A 14,635-nucleotide genomic window follows, 5' to 3' on the forward strand; every position below is an offset into this window, starting at 1 on the left:
TGAACACTGTGATCAAAAACATGAAAAGATTTGGAAAGTATCTGTTGACACCGATTTGGTGGTGCACATGCTTTGCAAATACTGTAAATGACTGAAATCTGCACGGCATTTTACGAACCGGATGTCTAGTTCGTTACGTGATTTTGATTGGACAATGCGGACTCCTTAGTCCAACCAAAATGTAACTCCATAATTTCGGCCTAGTTCGGCAAGGGTAGAAACTGGACTTTTATTGTCAGTTAACTCTCTTGCCTCGGGAAGATGACCTGAGTAGTGAATGAGTGAGTGAGTATGGTTTTACGCCGCTTTTAGCAATATTCCAGCAATATCACGGCAGGGGGACACCAGAAATGGGCTTCACACATTGTACCCATTTTGGGAATCGAACCCGGGTCATCGGCATGACGAGCGAACGCTTTAACCACTAGGTTACCCGACCGCCCCCGAGTAGTGACATACAAGACTTACGTCTGCTGACACTCAGGCAACAAAAGTCGTTACTGGCCTTTAAAATCTACACAAACAATCTCTTCATTCTCCGTCCATCACCAGCTTTATCTGAACAGTCTCATATATTGTTTCCAAGCCTTTTTAAGAAAATAACTTTTATTCTTCAAGTACAGTAAACTATGTTTATAACGAATGCACTTATAACGAACTATTTTTTTAGTCCCGGCCATTTCCTTTATATATGCTGAATATATGCTTATAACGAACTACAGTTATAACAAACTAAAATTAGTTGTCCCTTTGAGTTCATTATAATCGTAATTTACTGTATGTCAACATCTCGCGTTTAGGCAATAAGTTGTTTCCGAAATTCCACTAGTGCTCTGAATATTATTTAAAATCCTTTTTTTGTTTGTAAATTTGATCATGCAATAATTTTATTACATTACACATTTTAAAGGACTGGGATTAGACATCTGTTCCTGAGTGATGTGGCCTTGGATAAGTTCCGGCCCTGACTGAGATGCCCTGTGCAGCCCAACAACATCAACAAATGAAAGACAGCTGTTTAGTCTTCATCTTTTTGTCATTTGTACTGACATAACATTAAACATGAACATACCATATTCGATGTAATAAGCGCCCAGGGTGCTCTCAAAATTAAAAATAGGTTGCGCTTATTAGAATATAATTTTGGTAAGAGAAAAGACAGAGTTGAAAGATCGTAAATTTCGTGGTTGATACTGACTGCCTGAAATGATACAAAAGAAAAGTCTGTGCACATTATACACGAGAGATAAATTTTTCAAGAATTTAATTGCCAATAATTAAGGGTGTGCATAACACATGAGTGCATATCGTACATGAATAAATAAGTCTTGTGTACATTGATCAATTTAGAAGGGGAGCTTATCGGGATTGTTCACTTGCGAATAGTAATATTAAAGTGTTCTTTTTTGTAAACAAATTCAATATCATTAATGTATGGGAGCGGTGGGGTAGCCTTGTGGTTAAAATGTTTGGGTTCGATTCCCCACATGGGAACAATGTGTGAAGTCCATTTCTGACGTCTCATGCTGTCATATTGTTTGAATATTGCTAAAAGGGGTATAAAACAATACTCACTAACTAATGTATGATTGTTCAGGGTGTTCAGATGTCATTACTGTCATCGTGATAAGTGAAAGCAAGGGTGGGTCCAGCATTTTTAAAAGGGAGGGATCCAAAATATCAAAATCCTACATCAACATACTACATTTTTTTTCAAAAGTGGGGTGGGGAACCCCTGGCACCCCCCTCTAGATCCGCCTGTGGAAAGAACTGTCAGGAAAGCTTTGTGACCATCATCGTTCCATGTTCATCTCAGAGTGAGTACCATTTCTACCCTAATACTGAGGGAGTGGATTAACATCAGCTACATCTGTGTATTGACTGTAAGGTGAGGAAACCAGGGGTTGATAGTGGGAGCAACAAATAATGACATCTACAATGTCAGCACTTAGCTAGGACATATCTGGAGGAGAGTCTATCTGTCACAGACCCAACCTTGTACTATGCAGCCATTTTGACCACTACAGGTGGGGATCCGGGGTAGAATAGGTCTTCAACAAACCATGCTTGACATAAAAGGCGACTTTGCTTGTCGTAAGAGGTGACTTATGGGATTGGGTTGTCGGGCTCGCAGACTTGGTTGATGCATGTCATCGTATCCCAATTGCGTGCTCATGATGTCAATCACTGGATTGTCTGGCCCAATTATTTACAGATAGCTGGAATATTGCTGAGTGCGGCGTTAAACAACAAACAAACACTCACTAACTCACTCCAAATGTTATCAAGCATACATCAGGGTCTTGTTCCAGCTGTAGAATTCCAGAAAAGATAACGCTGCTTTCAAATGCATGAGTCTGACAGAGATGACTAACCACTTACATGAATCATTTAGAAAGTTCAAACATGTACATGATATTATATCTAGTGATGTTGTCATGGGAACAAGAAAACATTATCTGCAAGAATTTCATTTTTGTCATAAACTGAAATTGAGAAAGTTTAATCATTCCTGTTTTAAGCTAAATGTGGACATATCTATGAGACTTCAGATGAACAAACTGACTTATCAAATGTCTTGATAATGATGCTAAACATTACACACTAATAAAGATCAGTAACAACAGTCATGAGACACTAAGTGGGCACTATTTACAATGGGAAATTTAATAAAATATGTAAAAAAATATCACAAATTCTATTATACATATCTTAACACACGTGACAATACCCTTTCCATTCAATGATAAGATATCTCCATTGTCCATTGTACGATTCTGACTGAGTATATGATGAGCATGTGTTCATGAATCACTATCAAGCAGTGATGTCCCACATGTGGCATCTGTCACAAACACATGCAAGGGCAAGTCAATTATTCACCTAAAATAACATGAGAACATACATGGTACAGGCAGACAGTGATGAGAGCCCATTGGATGTTTTGCATATGATATTTCTTGATGGTCAAAAGCAAAATTTCTGGAGCCAACACAATTCCACGATGAGTCAAATACAAAATGAAAGTAAACAAATGTAACTTGGGCTTCAGATCCATGAAATAACATAAAGTGTGTTAGTTTCAACACAACTTTGAATTTCAGTTATATCATAAGGTGTCAACTTACTGTGGGGAAGTGGGCTTGAGGTGGCCCATTCGTCTACGTGCTGTACAGAGTTGCCTCCCTTAAACATGCCAGGCACCTATGATCTGTTAGCCCAGATCAATTTTCAGCATGGGCGGATACAGAGGGGGGAAGCGGGGGTGCGCACCCCCCTTTTTATTTCGAAGAAAATCTTTATTTCTGTATAAATTAGCAATAAAGACAATAAAACGATCTTAATTGTGCACCCCCCCTCCGTTTTAAAAAAAGCTGTATCCGCCCATGTTCAGTACTATGTTCCCAGGTTTGTCAGCACCATACCAGTGCTTGTGGGTTTCATGAAAAGGGTAAACATCTAAAACCTGCATCACTTTCCTCCCCATCAAGCAGACACTCTGCGATACAACTGGAATACTGTTCAAAGTGGTGTTAAACTCACTCACTCACTCACTCACTACTGTGAGAGGAAATCCTGAGAGGTGCGGGACTTAGATGTTGTGTAAATCGGTGGCATGGTTTTGGAGCTGACAAAACATCATAATTCATTACCACAATGCAACCAGCATGAACACAATACAAAGCTATCTTCCACATGACAACTGCCATTAGTAAAACAATAAAATTGACCAATCACATCTCCAGATGAGTGGGCAATAACTACATCTGTAGAACATACTTAATCAATCACTCTGATTCCAAACACACATCAATAACATGCCATGGAATAGTTGCATTTATGTTGTTGATTATCACCCAAGCACACAAACAGTGTGTATTCTGATCAATACTATCTTCTGTGCTCCAGACAGGAGCTTGCATTATCAGCTCAATAAACATGCAAGAGGTGTATCTTAAAATCAGTAAAAAATAATTTAGACTAAAAATAATCTATTTCCATGAAATTACAATCCATAAAAGCAAGTTGATAAATAATTACACGGGCAATGAAAACTCTGGGCATGTTGCTTTTTCATGTTAATTTTTATTAAGTGATTCTATTTAAAACTTCTCTCTTTATTTAGTGAATATTTAAAGTGCTAAAATTTAATGGGCGTTCTTTTTCATTTCATCTTCCCTTCACTAACCCGCTAGGTGCGCTGACCCGGACGGTCCTACATTTGACTGACGGCGCATGTGGTATGCGCGATACGAGCACTAAATGTTACTATGACGCCTATACACAGTTAACTAGTACAACCTTCACCTCTGTCGGCAACGGTCACGCTTGTGTGCGGACAGTATATCTTTTCGCCTAAACAATGATTTATCCATTGTCATGTCTGGAAATAAATTTTCCTTGATTTAATGATACATCAGGGATGACCATGACTGATTATATTGTAAGTTAACCACTAGATAGGCGTTCGAAGTGATGCGGTGAGATCAGCTGATCGTTCATTCCGGGTCTCTTTGTTGACGTTTTGCAATCAGCACTGAAAGTGTTGCCCTTGATGTATGAATATCACACTTTTAAAAGCAAAGTAGATTTTGTATACGTTCCTATATCTATGTTGTAGTATCGCCGAGCAGGCTACATCATGTGCATGCATTTCAGTATGTACAGTGGTTAGGCGATACGGTAGCGAAATGTGAAGGTCTTATGCAACGTAAAGTTGCCTGTAGCCTAAATGTTAGTCCATGGTAGTATTTGTTGAGATTTGAAAGCTTCGAATTGTGGTAGAAAATAACACAAAGGCTGATAAATAAAATGAGTCTGCATTATTTCATCAACGTAATGTGCTAGTCCGGACTGACATAATGCCTCGCTGTTTTCTGACGTAGAAAATACCATGGCAATATACTGTTTTTCATCACATTCTTCCCACTATCTTCCATTGTGACAATTCGTCTAGTAGTTGAAGCTTCAACAAATGTTGATATTATAAACTAATAATCACTACAAAATATCTGCTTGTTGAAAATATTCAGTTGTAAACAACCGTTTTGAACGAAGGTGCCACAGGGTAACTCTTCAGCTTGGCTCTGTCTCTACATGTCACTAATTGTCGCAGCGCGCATTGATCCGGGAACCAGACCGGAAGTGACAGGCTTGGACCGTCGCTTATATTACTTTAAAAAGAGAGTTATCGCCCTTTGGAACAAAAAGATCGCCCATTGGGCTGAATATGGACCAAATAGATGTTTTAGAGCTAATTGATTTAAAAATTTAAATTTCAATAAAATTTCTAACTAAATTCTGACTTTATTTTTTTGTGTTCTTTGGATAAGCAATTGTGAAATTTCTGGGTTTTTTCATTGCCCATTAAAGCTAATTACAGTTTGAAAAGGAAAGAAAATTCTGAGACCTTTTCACTTTACTGTTTTATTCATTATTCCACTTTGACAAAGTATACTCACACGCAAAAGAAACGCAAGTCGAGTGTGCAGTATACATGTTATTTATTTTTAACAGTAAAGACAAGAAATACTAATAGGGCAAGATTGACAAAAAATGACCACCATTAGCATTGATCACTGCCACACATCTCCTGTACATTGAGTGGATCAGACGATTTGTGAAGGCCCTAGGGATCCTCCTGCACACATCCAGAGCAGCTGTGTGTAGTTCATCAGCAGTTGTAGGGACTGGGCGCACATTGTGCAGACGCCTTTGAACCTCATCCCACAAGTGTTCGATGGGGTTCAGATCAGGGCTGAGGGCTGGCCACGGTAGAACACGGATGTTGTGTTGTTGCAGAAAAGCCATGGTAGCTCTGGCAACATGGGGACGAGCGTTGTCCTGCTGGAAAATGTGTTGTTGATGTGCAAAAAATGGAACGACGTTGGGTCTGATCACTTGCTCGATATACCGCTGAACAGTGACGCCGTGTCCCCGACCTTGACCAAAATTCAGAAAGCACATGGGTCCAAGTCTCACATTAAGTCCAATCCCTGCCCATATCATGATGCTAGTTCCACCCCATGGATCCCTTTCCACGTTTCTATCAGCGAAACTATCACCTTGACGCCGCCAAATTCTGACTCTTCCATCGGCATGGGAGACACAAAAGCGACTTTCATCAGAGAAGATGACACACCTCCACTCACGATGACGCCAATTGCGAGGATCCTATGCCCACTGAAGTCGTGCTTGTCAATGCCGTGGTTTGAGAACAGGACAACGTGCTGGTCGGCAACATCTGAGGTTGTTGGAACGGAGACGTCGGATCACAGTGTCCCGTCTAATGTGTCGATTATGTGTTCCTATGGTCTGTCGAGCACTTTCACATGCAGTTAGGAATGGATGTTGCTGGAGTTGACGGGCAATCTGCCGATCTTGTCGAGGTGTGCTGACCCTAGGACGACCTCTCCGAGGAAGGTCATCTGTGGTCTGTGTAGCATTGTATTGATGCAGGAGACGGTAAATTGTGGTTATGTTAACGTTGAAATGACGGGCAACATCTTGGACAGACTCTCCAGCTTCCAAACATCCCATAGCCTGGTTTCTCTGAATTTGAGTTAGGCGTGGCATTGTTGACCAAGGAGTGGTAGGTCCAAGAATCGGCCACAGTTTTATACCCACTACAGTTTGTGCATTTTCAATTTTGAGAGAAATGGGTGCATGATAACCCAAATATTCATTGAAATGGTGCGTTTTGGCAATTTGTTTTTTATGTTGCCTTTTTACTCGGGGCTTCTAAAATGCAACCAAAAATATTGATAACACCATCAGGTTCCACTACAGGGGTCCGGAAAATTTTAAATCCCAATCGGACATTTACATTTATGCCACGCCCCCTTCAAACAGCGTGTTTTAGTACGACTTTTTACACACAAATTACAAGTTGTTACGTATTCATAATATGATGAATTATGAATTGTTTCAATTTAAATTGTTTAATTCACAGGACAATTAATAACAAATAATATCATTTTAGATATATATGGAAAACATTCGTTTGTTTCTGTTATAATAACGATCTGTCAACGTCGTGAACGGTCTAATTAATATTCATGAGTCTGCTAGAGTGTACGCGTTGTAACATTTGGATCGAGACTATTATCCCATATTTGGTTATCACGTGACCTCACGGGAAAAGTTTTTTTTTTAAACTAAAGATTATTTAAAACAAGACAGATAATATAATCATAAATCCTAAACTATCGTTGATAGCAGTAGTTATTTGAATACTTTTTCATCTGTACTTAATTATTGACCATAAAAAAATTTGTTATCGATCGTCACAGAAAGCAAAATGGCGGTCAATCAAGATTCAATATACGACTAGCTACTGAAAACAATAAAATCTGCAAATCCTCGTTGTATGTCAACCAAGTGAAAGTCGTTAGCCACGACTTACAAAATGATCATTCAGACTTTGAGGGTTTGACAGATCCGCTCGACTGATCTGCATCGGTCGACTGGCTGTCGTCACGCTTTCGCTTCTTGACTGAGGTTACGTATCATAGCATTGTGAGGATAATGAGGTACATCGATGATGCAAGGTATTTATGTACAGTTGTAAATACATTTTACTCAAATTAACAAGATGTTCTCAGTAATAAATCCTCGATTAATCAGTGTCAACTCAGTTTATTGCCTATTACAGTGATTGACCGATTGGACTATCATTCTAGGTACGATGTATTTACAGCAATCAAAACAAACAAAGCTTGTCAGTGTAGATAATCTTCATTGTGTACAACTGCAGACAGAAATTGCTCAGTCCTAACGGTTGATCATGTCCGGTCAAAATTTAAGAATGTCCGGACAATACTTTTTAAAATGTCCGGACAGAAAAATTTAAATGTCCGGTAAGCAATATTTTAGACCGGACATTTGAGATTCCCAATCGGACATGTCCGGCGCATATGACGGTTTCCGGACCCCTGTTCCACTACATGCTAAAACTCGTATCAATTTTTGGTTCTGTGTTTGTTACCTATTTGCTTAAAACCACTTGCGTTTCTGTTGCGTGTGAGTATAGTTTGTGGCATAGAAGACTGTACAATCTGGCAAACCACATCGTCCATATGACATTAAATTTTGGATTAAACAAATTTAAAATAAAAATTCCATGTGTGTCCTTTACACATGCTTTAGAGAAATGTTGGTTATTTCCATTACCCTTAGGAGATTTACCACTGTTTGAAAGCGTCAGACAATTTGAAATGTGACTTTTATTGGACCGCAGTACTTAAGATGGCACCTAGATTCAATGGTCTGTCTTGACAAGTGGTTTGTTGCGTTCTCAAAATTAGTCAATTTGTGAAGCCAAATGGTCTATGTCCGCATAGTTATTATACATTTTCTATTATCAATAAACTAACACCATCTCAGTAACTATTGTTGAGTACATTTCAACAGTGAAAGTATTATTGCAGCATCTTCCGGAGGAAAGAGAGTTAACTGACTATAAAAGTCCAGTTTCCACCCTTGCCGAACTAGGCTGGTATTATCGAGTTACATTTTGGCTGGACTAACGAGTGTATGCATAGTCCAATCAAAATCGTGCACGTAAATCCGGTTCGTAAACTGTCGTGCAGATTTCGGTTGATTGCAGGATTTGCATCGTTGTTATCGTTGTTAACAGATATTTTCCAAATCTTGTCATGTTTTTAATCAAGATGCTCATGTGACTTGATGCATTTCGCGATGTAAGACCCGTTTTTTCACAATATAGACCTTGATTATCGATCAAATCGTCTTGACATAGCGCCACTGTTTTGTGTGAAGCAAATGCAAGCGATACGAGAGGTGGAAGCTGATTTGTCTAAAGTAGAGGCTTAGAATGGACATAACTCATAATAGCCACTGGTGGCGCTACGATCGAGCCCAGGAATTCCAGCCTAGTTCGGCAAGGGTGGAAACTGGACTTTTAAAGTCAGTTAACTCTCTTGCCTCAGGAAGATGAATTACAGAGGCCAATGTCTATATCTCACAAGACCCTAATGTCTACACCTGGAGTGCAAAAGCATGAACGACAGTGGAGTTTTTAAGATTACGTTTCCAAGTCCAATACAATAAAATGGACTATATAAATAGTTTAATACTTGTAAGTGTCATGTATGTTAAAATTGTTTTAATCGTCATCTAGTTTGAAGGGCCACAGATTTTTCTTAAAAATATTATTTGTTAACAAAATACAAAATACCTGATGAAGGAGTAAGCATATACTCTGAAAGGTTGTGTTCCTCATAATAAAGAAGTTGACATCCATATATTGTCTTCCTTATGGGAGTCACTTCTAAATGCCTTTCAAAGACAAAATACAAATTGACAACAATAATCTTGCCTCCGACTTTTTCACTGAAAGCCCTGACAAAAGTTGTGTTGTGGATCCCCCAAAGTTTGTCTCAGAGGAAAAATAATTGTTGGTCATAAAGAAGTGAAAGAAATAATCAACTGAAGTAAACAATGACAGCTACAGAAGTTAAAGAACACATTGATGAACACATTGGTTAAGGAAGAACACATTGGTTAAGGAAGAATACATTGAAAAACATGTTGATTGAGGAAGACCATTGGTTGAAGAAGAACACATTGATTGAGGAAGAACACATTGGTGGAGGAAGAATACATTGTGAAGGAAGAACATTGGTTGAAGAAGAACACACTGATGGAGGAAGAACACAGATGGAGGAGGAATACATTGGTTGAGGAAGAACACATTGGTGGGGGAAGAATACATTGATTGAGGAAAAACACATTGGTAGGAGAAGAATACATTGATTGAGGAAGAACACATTGGTGGGGGAAGAATACATTGATTGAGGAAGAACACATTGGTGGGGGAAGAATACATTGATTGAGGAAGAACACATTGGTGGGAGAAGAATACATTGATTGAGGAAGAACACATTGGTGGGAGAAGAATACATTGATGGGGGAAGAATACATTGATTAAGGAAGAACACATTGGTGGGAGAAGAATACATTGGTGGGGGAAGAATACATTGATTGAAGAAGAACACATTGGTTGGAGAAGAATACATTGGTGGGGGTAGAATACATTGATTGAGGAAGAACACATTGGTGGAGGAAGAATACATTGATTGAGGAAGAACACATTGGTTGTGGAAGAACATTGATTGAGGAAGAATACATTGGTGGAGGAAGAACACATTGGTGGGGAAAGAATACATTGATTGAGGAAGAACACATTGGTGGGGGAAGAATACATTGATTGAGGAAGAACACATTGGTGGGGGAAGAATACATTGATTGAGGAAAAACACATTGGTAGGAGAAGAATACATTGATTGAGGAAGAACACATTGGTGGGGGAAGAATACATTGATTGAGGAAGAACACATTGGTTGTGGAAGAATACATTGATTGAGGAAGAACACATTGGTGGGGGAAGAATACATTGATTGAGGAAGAACACATTGGTGGGAGAAGAATACATTGGTGGGGGAAGAATACATTGATTGAGGAAGAACACATTGGTGGGGGAAGAATACATTGATTGAGGAAGAACACATTGGTGGGAGAAGAATACATTGATTGAGGAAGAACACATTGGTGGGGGAAGAATACATTGATTGAGGAAAAACACATTGGTAGGAGAAGAATACATTGATTGAGGAAGAACACATTGGTGGGAGTAGAATACATTGGTGGGGAAAGAATATATTGATTGAAGAAGAACACATTGGTGGGAGAAGAATACATTGGTGGGGGTAGAATACATTGATTGAGGAAGAACACATTGGTGGGAAAAGAATACATTGATTGAGGAAGAACACATTGGTTGTGGAAGAATACATTGGTGGGGGTAGAATACATTGATTGAGGAAGAACACATTGGTGGAGGAAGAATACATTGATTGAGGAAGAACACATTGGTTGTGGAAGAACATTGATTGAGGAAGAATACATTGGTGGAGGAAGAACACATTGGTGGGGAAAGAATACATTGATTGAGGAAGAACACATTGGTGGGGGAAGAATACATTGATTGAGGAAGAACACATTGGTGGGGGAAGAATACATTGATTGAGGAAAAACACATTGGTAGGAGAAGAATACATTGATTGAGGAAGAACACATTGGTGGGGGAAGAATACATTGATTGAGGAAGAACACATTGGTTGTGGAAGAATACATTGATTGAGGAAGAACACATTGGTGGGGGAAGAATACATTGATTGAGGAAGAACACATTGGTGGGAGAAGAATACATTGGTGGGGGAAGAATACATTGATTGAGGAAGAACACATTGGTGGGGGAAGAATACATTGATTGAGGAAGAACACATTGGTGGGAGAAGAATACATTGGTGGGGAAAGAATATATTGATTGAAGAAGAACACATTGGTGGGAGAAGAATACATTGGTGGGGGTAGAATACATTGATTAAGGAAGAACACATTGGTGGGAGAAGAACACATTGGTGGGGGAAGAACACATTGGTTGTGGAAGAACATTGATTGAGAAAGAACACATTGGTGGGGGAAGAATACATTGATTGAGGAAGAACACATTGGTGGGAGAAGAATACATTGATTGAGGAAGAACACATTGGTTGTGGAAGAACATTGATTGAGAAAGAACACATTGGTGGGGGAAGAATACATTGATTGAGGAAGAATACATTGATTGAGGAAGAATACATTGATTGAGGAAGAACACATTGGTGGGAGAAGAATACATTGATTGAGGAAGAACACATTGGTGGGAGAAGAATACATTGGTGGGGAAAGAATATATTGATTGAAGAAGAACACATTGGTGGGAGAAGAATACATTGGTGGGGGTAGAATACATTGATTAAGGAAGAACACATTGGTGGGAGAAGAACACATTGGTGGGGGAAGAACACATTGGTTGTGGAAGAACATTGATTGAGAAAGAACACATTGGTGGGGGAAGAATACATTGATTGAGGAAGAACACATTGGTGGGAGAAGAATACATTGATTGAGGAAGAACACATTGGTTGTGGAAGAACATTGATTGAGAAAGAACACATTGGTGGGGGAAGAATACATTGATTGAGGAAGAATACATTGATTGAGGAAGAATACATTGATTGAGGAAGAACACATTGGTGGGAGAAGAATACATTGATTGAGGAAGAACACATTGGTGGGAGAAGAATACATTGATTGAGGAAGAACACATTGGTTGTGGAAGAACATTGATAGAGAAAGAACACATTGGTGGGGGAAGAATACATTGATTGAGGAAGAATACATTGATTGAGGAAGAATACATTGATTGAGGAAGAACACATTGGTGGGAGAAGAATACATTGATTGAGGAAGAACACATTGGTTGTGGAAGAACATTGATTGAGAAAGAACACATTGGTGGGGGAAGAACACATTGATTGAGGAAGAACACATTGGTGGGGGAAGAATACATTGATTGAGGAAGAACACATTGGTGGGGGAAGAATACATTGATTGAGGAAGAACACATTGGTGGGAGAAGAATACATTGATTGAGGAAGAACACATTGGTTGTGGAAGAATACATTGATTGAGGAAGAACACATTGGTGCGGGGAAGAATACATTGATTGAGGAAGAACACATTGGTGGGGGAAGAATACAATGATTGAGGAAGAACACATTGGTGGGGGAAGAATACATTGGTGGGGGTAGAATACATTGATTGAGGAAGAACACATTGGTGGGAGAAGAATACATTGATTGAGGAAGAACACATTGGTTGTGGAAGAACATTGATTCAGAAAGAACACATTGGTGGGGGAAGAATACATTGATTGAGGAAGAACACATTGGTGGGGGAAGAATACATTGATTGAGGAAGAACACATTGGTGGGAGAAGAATACATTGATTGAGGAAGAACACATTGGTTGTGGAAGAATACATTGGTGGAGGAAGAACACACTGGTGGGGGAAGAATACATTGACTGAGGAAGAACACATTGGTGGGGGAAGAATACATTGATTGAGGAAGAACACATTGGTGGGAGAAGAATACATTGATTGAGGAAGAACACATTGGTGGGAGAAGAATACATTGATTGAGGAAGAACACATTGGTGGGAGAAGAATATATTGATTGAGGAAATAAACGTTGGTGGGGGAAGAATACACTGATTGAGGAAGAACAAATTGGTGGGAGAAGAATACATTGACTGAGGAAGAACACATTGGTGGGAGAAGAATACATTGATTGAGGAAGAACACATTGGTGGGAGAAGAATATATTGATTGAGGAAATAAACATTGGTGGGGGAAGAACACATTGATTGAGGAAGAACACATTGGTGGGGGAAGAATACAATGATTGAGGAAGAACACATTGGTGGGAGAAGAATACATTGGTGGGGGAAGAATACATTGATTGAGGAAGAACACATTGGTGGGGGAAGAATACATTGATTGAGGAAGAACACATTGGTGGGGGAAGAATACATTGATTGAGGAAGAACACATTGGTGGGGGAAGAATACAATGATTGAGGAAGAACACATTAGTTGCGGAAGAATACATTGATTGAAGAAGAACACATGGGGGGGGGGGGGGGGGGGGGGGGAGAATACATTGATTGAGGAAGAACACATTGGTGGGGGAAGAATACATTGATTGAGGAAGAATACATTGATTGAGGAAGAATACATTGATTGAGGAAGAACACATTGGTGGGGGAAGAATACATTGATTGAGGAAGAACACATTGGTGGGGGAAGAATACATTGATTGAGGAAGAACACATTGGTGGGAGAAGAATACATTGATTGAGGAAGAACACATTGGTTGTGGAAGAATACATTGGTGGAGGAAGAACACACTGGTGGGGGAAGAATACATTGATTGAGGAAGAACACATTGGTGGGGGAAGAATACATTGATTGAGGAAGAACACATTGGTGGGAGAAGAATACATTGATTGAGGAAGAACACATTGGTGGGAGAAGAATACATTGATTGAGGAAGAACACATTGGTGGAAGAAGAATATATTGATTGAGGAAATAAACATTGGTGGGGGAAGAATACATTGATTGAGGAAGAACACATTGGTGGGAGAAGAATACATTGACTGAGGAAGAACACATTGGTGGGAGAAGAATACATTGATTGAGGAAGAACACATTGAAGAACACATTGAGGAAGAACATCGGTTGAAGAAGAACAGATTGATTGAGGAAGAAAGTGAGTCTAGAACCAGTGGCTGATATCACCAGCAACTGGGTGCCACGCCAGTCTACCAAGTGTAAGCACCTGATTCCCATGTAAGTTCACTGATACTACAAGCAGGAAATACTGAGGACCATTCCTGTCAAGGCAGAAAAAAGCTGGACTGAGAAAGAATATATACGTTACAAACTCACACCATGTCCCGGCCCTAGAGTCAACTATATACTAACAGTACATCAGGAATATTGAACTTACAGTATGTACACTGGTTTCCATTATTAGCTCAAGGAACCCAGCCACAACCTATCCAACTCCTTTGTGCATATGGTAATTAAATGACCATATGTTGTCACTAGGATTAAAATGATTTCAACTCACCTACCAACCAGCAGCTGTAGCAGGTCCTATCCTTATGAGAGAGTGATGGTATTCTGCCTCTCTCCCTCTCTCCTCCCTCTCTACATCTCTG

The 14,635-nt window shown here is 39.5% G+C and overlaps 1 protein-coding gene across 2 annotated transcripts in view; it reads right to left on the reverse strand.

Annotated features, from left to right (window-relative positions):
* LOC139479789 (phospholipid phosphatase-related protein type 5-like) overlaps positions 1–14,635 on the reverse strand; it is a 73,717-nt gene extending 59,082 nt beyond the window's left edge. The window contains exon 1 of one of the 2 annotated variants that reach the window (XM_071262666.1): positions 14,549–14,635. The gene's annotated coding sequence lies outside the window, so the exon portion shown is untranslated. Of the gene's footprint in view, positions 1–14,544 lie in introns of both variants that reach the window. The other variant, XM_071262665.1, reaches the window with a different exon arrangement.

Source organism: Haliotis cracherodii, unplaced genomic scaffold (assembly GCF_022045235.1).
Source record: "Haliotis cracherodii isolate W230 unplaced genomic scaffold, xgHalCrac1.p SCAF_4, whole genome shotgun sequence".
NCBI classification, from domain to species: domain Eukaryota; kingdom Metazoa; phylum Mollusca; class Gastropoda; order Lepetellida; family Haliotidae; genus Haliotis; species Haliotis cracherodii.